This window comes from Ursus arctos, unplaced genomic scaffold (genome assembly GCF_023065955.2).
Source record: "Ursus arctos isolate Adak ecotype North America unplaced genomic scaffold, UrsArc2.0 scaffold_25, whole genome shotgun sequence".
Lineage (NCBI taxonomy): Eukaryota > Metazoa > Chordata > Mammalia > Carnivora > Ursidae > Ursus > Ursus arctos.
The window spans coordinates 25,800,209-25,806,708 of record NW_026622930.1 but is presented as its reverse complement, the minus strand read 5'-3'; the positions used below and the strand labels follow the sequence as shown (position 1 = coordinate 25,806,708).

Below are 6,500 nucleotides of genomic sequence, written 5' to 3'. Positions count from 1 at the left end.
TCTGAGCTAGTTCTGGTTGTCACAGACTTTATTTCTTCACAACTGTATACCTAAGGCCGGACTTTCTGCTGGCTGTTGGCCAGAGGCCACCATCCGGTCGAGGTGGCGGCTTCCTCAATGTGGCTGCTCACTCCGTCAAGCCTGTAAGAGAACCTACTAGTGTGTGCTGGTAAGATGGAGATATCGATATCTCCCATATATAGATATAGAAATATTGCATATTATATATCCTGGGAATAACATCCCATCACCTTTGCCATATTCTATTGCTTGGTTCCACCTGCACTCAAGGGGAGGGATTTACACAAAGGCGTGGACACCAGGAGGTAGGAATTATTGGGGGTCCCCCAAGGGTCTGTCATCCACAAAGGGTCACATTACCTGCTGAGAATTTAAAAGTAATCATAAATCCAACTAAAGTTGGTCTGCTTTTCTATTAATGCCACGAACTGTCAATTTTAGATGTGACAAACTACTTCCTGAAAAAGTCTTTTGTTTTAAGGTCTAAACAGTTGCTGGGATTGCTGTTGAGTTTTCATAATGCATAGGTCAGCTTCATTTTTAAAATTACTTATCTTTTAATGCATTGTATTCTACATGGAAGTAAGCTCCAAGTTACACGAATAGTTGGTCCCCAACACACGGACTTAGCTCTATGCCTTCGTCTTAAGAGTAAGTCTGTAATGGTTTAGAGTCATTTGAGATTGTTTTGGGTGCAGTGCACGGCTCCAGCCCTCTTGTAGTACATAGTACTGTGTGTAAATAGATTTGAAATACAGTCACAACAGTGACTGTAAAGACCGAGAAACTGAACTGAGTTGCTTCAGTTCTGTTATTATATAGGACCATGTGGAGTTTTTGTATTTAAAATTTAATACTGTGAAGGAAGCGATGCAAACTGAGACGTGCGATGTTTTTATTTGGTAAATACACATCTCGGCTAACATAGGAAATACTTTACCAAATTTTAATATTAACTTTAAAGTGGAAAATTCCCTTACAATTATTTATTGTAAAACTGCAAAACGAATCAAGAAAACAAAACATTGCAACACTGGGATTTAGTAGTTGCCTAATACTTGGTGAGTTACTGTTTTGCTGCTTAGGAATAAAAATAGCTAGCCCTAATTTGGCTCACCATGTGCTAGACTCTTCCAAACGCACACTCAACACACACTCACTCGTATCTGTATCAACTCGTTAAAACAACCCTAACAGGTAAGTCCTGCTATTAATCTTACAGATAAAATAATCTGGGGCACAGAAAGATTGTGATCTGCTCAAGATCATCCAACTAGAGTGAATGAGAACTGGAATTTGAACCGGGTAATGTGGCTCCAATCGCTGAATTCTTAGCCGCTAGTGAGAAAAGACAAAGCGAAACCAATATCCCCAACAACCCTGCAGGCCGATGAAAGCCCTTCAAAAAGGACAGGAGGGCTTCCTTCTATTCCAGACCGGCCCCTGCTGGATCCTGGGCGGAGGGAGAGCTGGCTTCCTGAGAGGGTGCTCTCTTGGCGTGCCCTCCTCTGCCCTCTTCTGCCAGGCCCAGGTTTCTCCTGGCCCTTCCCAGTTTCCGGCCCTTTGCTCCAGGCCAGGTCTCAGGGTCAGAAGCTCGCGAGTCCTCTATTTACTGTTTGGTTTCCACGGTGACACGTAGGCGCCGTCAGCGCCTACCGTCACAGGCCCCGCAGCGCGGCCCCCACCCGGCGCCGTGACGTCTGCCCGCCGCTTCCGCTCTGCCCATATTTGGCGTAGCCCGCGAGCCGCGGGTGGGGAGGAGGCGGCGAACCGGACTCCCGCCTCGCCCCGCCCCCTGTTCCCGGCCACGCCCCCGCGGGGTGCTGGCTGAGGCTGTGTGTCACGCGCCCCCCGCCCCCGCCTCTTCCCGCAGATCTGAGGTGCGGAGAGGGACGAGGGCGTTAGGGACCCCTAGAGAGGGCGTGGGTGATCGGATGAGCTCTGAGGTCTCTAAACATTCCTTGACTCTTTGAGGCTGCAGACAAGATTTCGGGCTGTCTCGTCCGTCCCGGGTGGGTGAGCTCGGATCACGATTTTCTCACTCGGTGCCGGAAATCATGGAAACTGCCATCCCTAGCCTAACTCTATTTTATATTTTATAGGCTCGAACTTAAAATTCTCGCCCATGGCGCAGTGGAAGGTTTGAAGCCGGAGGCTGTGGGACCAGTGTTGCCCCTTGGGGGATAAGTGACCTTGGGAAGGTCACTTCCCTTTACCCGGCCTGGTATAATGCACTGTGGGGGTGGCTGGAGTGATCGTGCTGTTAGTAGCAGTCTCAGTCAGGTTCGTGAGGAGGGGGGATCGTCCGTCACCTTCGAACTATCCCCTATCCCCATGGCATAATTGGAATGTCAGTGAAGCTCGCTGAGGACCCCTGATCCTAAGAGTAACCGGATTTGTGTGGCTCTTTGAGCCTTGCTCTTATGAGGCGCTTAATTAACTCAGTTAACTGATTATTGAATGAATCCTAAGCAAATTACCTTCGGATTTCACCTTCATAAATCCGGGTCCCCGCAATTCCTCTTACAGGCGGAAGGAAGAATATTGCGATGATTAATAATCGCGCAGCAGGGTTGCTGATGTAAAGCGATTTGCAGATGTAAAGGGCAATAAGCATTCCTGGGAAGAATCCAACGAGATTCCAGAAGTCTCCGAGGGAGCCGTGGGTGTATGCCGCCGGGCCCTGAAGGCGGGGGTGAGGCGGGCAGTGCCGCAGAGGCCACTGCTGGGGACGCGACTGCCGGCATGGGGCTAACTCTTCAAGCCGCTCAGTCGCGCGCCCTTCCTCCCCCCAGTTCCCCAGTTTCTCTGGCCAGAGGACTGTGTGTTTTCCAGAATATCAGAGCTGGAACACACATCAGACATTTCCCCCTAATCCAGTCTTTCTGTTTCACAAATGGGGAAACTAAGGCTCAGAGAAGTTGCTTCATCCATCCAAACTTGCACAGCTAGTTAGAGACGGATAAAGACGAGGCTTTCTGGCTTCAAACTAGAGTCCTTTCCACCTCACCTCTAACCCCCTGTGCTCTTGTGGCTTGGGGACTCTGCTGCCTGGCGCAGATGGTAGGGTGTGCAGTAAAGTTAAATACTGACTTCAGGCCTCTTAAGGATGCCAGTGGGACACCTGCTGCTGTACACAGCCCGCAGCCTGACACCAGGGCCTGCAGTGATGGCCAGGAGGTGTGTACTTCCAAAGCCACAAGCATTCCTCCTTTCAGTGGCTGGAATGGCTTCTCTTGTCCAGAGAACCAGAGTGGCTGTCCTGAAACCAGTCTTAGACTAGCAGTTGGTCATTTCTCATAGTTACCCAAGCCCTGCATTAAGCTTTTCTCAGCCGAGACAACAGCAGAAGGCATAAAGCCTGAACCCGTGGGAACCCCATTTTGCTCATTGGAAGGTCTTTTCATGGTACATAGAGGTTAGATTCTATAGGGGAATGTGTCTCTTCCCTTTCCGTCTCAACCAGCTTCCTCTTACATTACACATTCTATTTCTTCCCTAACTTCTAGACTGAGTATGAAGGCAGCTCAGGCTGAGAAGATTGGTGCCCACCGCCGGCCTCAGTCATCCCCCACCGGCTGATTTGGAGTCTGGGATCCTTCACCTCTGGTTGTACTCGGAGTTACAGCGGTAGAAGCAGCAGCTCTGCCCCCTGGTGGACATATGAGGCACAGCGCCCTTTTCCAATTCCAGAAGAGCACCGTGGTGGTGCCAGAGAGGAAGGAAGCGCTCTTTGTTCATTCTGATACAAATAGCAAAATTTGACAGAAGAAAAATAATCCCAGCCCTTTCTCTTTCTAGTTTATTTCTGAGGGTCTGGTCAATTTGGATGCAGAAAAGACTTCTGTTGTTTCTCTTGCCTGGACTGTATTTTTCCCTCCTACTGTCCAAACCCTGCCCCCTTTTAAAGCCCTGTTTCAAGTTCCACCTCCTTCATAACAACTTTTCTGACTCTCCTCTCCTATATGTCTTCTAAATACAGCCGTACACAGACCCAGCACTCAGAGTGCACACTTGCATGTCATTAGTGTTGTTTCCTTGAGGGTGGGAGCCATGTTTTGTGTGTCTTTGTGTTCGTAGATTCCATATTGCCCAGCACAGGGCTCAGGACAGAAACTGCTCTCAGTAAGCTCTTGCTGATTAATTGATTAATCCCTGCAAAAGCAAACTCTAAGGCTTCGCTTCGACAAACCTTCCAGAAATGTCAGTTCTTTGGGGGACTCTAGATAGTGACCTAACCAGATATAGCCTTGCACAAGAAGTAGTCCACAAAGCAATTTCACAAGAGAACACCACCACTACCCAGAGAGGGATGAGGAAGTTCGAAGAGGACTCTCAGAGAGATGCAGAGGAGGGTGGCCACGTGGAAAGGTCAAAGGACGAAGAATTAGGAGGGAGAGGCCTCTGCTCCTGAGCTCAGAGAGGCAGCACAGGCTCGATCGCCCGGGTAGATCCCACTGCACCATGTGCTGTGTGGCCTTAGGCAAGTTGACTCCCCTCTCTGGGTGTCAGTTTCTCCTCTGTAAAAGTAAGTACCCATCTCCTAGCAATCGGATGAGGATACTTTGAGTTGCTATTTGCAAAGTGCCTGGCACGGAAGTGCCATATAACAGTTCGTAAATGAATTTTCCAGCTCAGGTGTCTTGTGAATGGATGGGGATTATTATACGATCTCTCGGTTCCCTTTCGCACCGGCCTTCCAGAACAGCGTGTGATCTTTGGGGTCGGACAGGCCTGAGTTGACTCTTGTCTCTGTCAGCAGTTGTGTGACTTTGGGCCAGTCGCTCTACTTCTTGGAGCCTCGGTGTCCTCGTCTGTGATATGAGGATAACTGTGTCTACCTCAAGACTGGTGTGTGCATTGCACGCTGGTGACGTGCCTGGCATAGAAGGAGCTTAATAAACAGAAGCGATGGTTATTACTGACGAGAGGAGCCATATATAAAGGAGAAGAGGGTCTCCAAAATCTCTGACGTTTCAAGGAAGAGCGAGCATACTGAAAAGCAACGACGCCGGCTCAGCCAGGGAGCTTGGGGTGTAGGGGGGAGGCCCTGGGTCTGGGCCGTGACTGGATATCACAGGCGCTGAAGAAACCAAGAATGGTTTGACTTGCACATCAGCTCTAGGAACATTTTCTGCCCGAGGGCTGCGCTGAGGGTGTGGACCCAGTGGGGCTAGGTGCCAGCTGGAGGCCCTTCTGCGCTCCTTCCCAGGAGAGCGGACTTTAGTAAGACAGGGTGTGGGCAGGGTGGGCCTCGGAAACCTGTCGTTGCGGAGCGTGCATGTGTGGGAATGGCCCAGAGACATCGTGCGCCACGACCCGCACTTCGAGGAGCGGTGTGGCCTCCCTCACGGCAGGACGTGTCTGCACAGCTCCTCAGCGCTGCCATTCCCGAACCCGTCCAAGGACACCGGGACTGGCTGCGGGCACTTCTCCAAGGGCTGGGGGGAAGGAGGCTGATGATAGTCTTAAAGCCAAATTAGCCTTACTTCCCTTGAGCGGCAGGTGTGGAAAAGTACTAAATGGGATATGCAAACGCCGTTTGTATGCCTTTGAGTTCTTTTCAAAGTTGGGGTGGGGGGAGGAGGGTTGCAATCCCAGTGATAGGGTGTTGCAATCCCAAACATGCTGGGAATCACTCCCACGGTCCTCTCCTCACACTTGACGGTTCTTGTCCCCTTGTGACCCACGAGGAGTTGTGTTCTCCCCGATGGCAGGGTCTATACGAGGGGGGGTCACTATTCTGGGATCCCAGACACAGTCTGAGACCTGGAGAAATCCACCTCAGCGGCTGTTTGGGGATCACAGAGGAATCTGTAAGCCCCAGTCCAAACCCCTATTTCTTGTGACGGCAACTGCGTGGGCCCCCGTGACTAGCAATAGACCAGAACTCACAGGAAGAAACGATCTGTAAAAAAATAGGACCTACGAAGAGTCACGAAGGTGCCAGGATTCGTTGTCTGTGGGGGAAGAGGGAATGTGTTTTTCTTCGTTTTGCTTGTTTGTTCTTTCTGATTTTTTGTTTTTGGCAAGCACCTATTGCTTTTGCAACAAGAAAAGATGTTTTTTAAATGTTCCCAGCAGAGCGGTTTGTTTTTTTTTAATAGATAATAAATGGGAAGGTTCAAACACTCTCTGATTTTTCTTTTTGTTGTTGTTGTTGCTTTTCCTCTCTTTCCAAAAGAAATAAATGCTCCTGGTGAAACCTTTGACAATTCAGACAATCAAAATAAAGAAAATTAAAAAAAATCACCTGTAGTGTCATCACAGAGGTAATGACTGTCATTACTTCTGATTCTACCCTTCCTGTACGCTTTAGTTTTATAGTCTTTCGTTTTTATGAAAACAGGACGATGCTGTCATAACGTTTTGTAATCTGCTTTTTCTACACCATAGATCATGAACATATTTTTCTACGTGATCAGATTTAATCTCTAGTTACATAGGATTCTGGTTATAAACATCTAACAATTTAACCC

General features: G+C 49.1%; 1 long non-coding RNA gene across 1 annotated transcript; it reads left to right on the top strand.

Moving 5' to 3' along the window:
• The first annotated feature begins 1,852 nt into the window (after positions 1 to 1,852).
• Positions 1,853 to 6,153, top strand: LOC130544801 (uncharacterized). Its single transcript, XR_008961398.1, has 2 exons — positions 1,853 to 2,033; positions 3,531 to 6,153. It is a non-coding gene; the product is annotated as an uncharacterized LOC130544801 (long non-coding RNA).
• Positions 6,154 to 6,500: the final 347 nt, after the last annotated feature.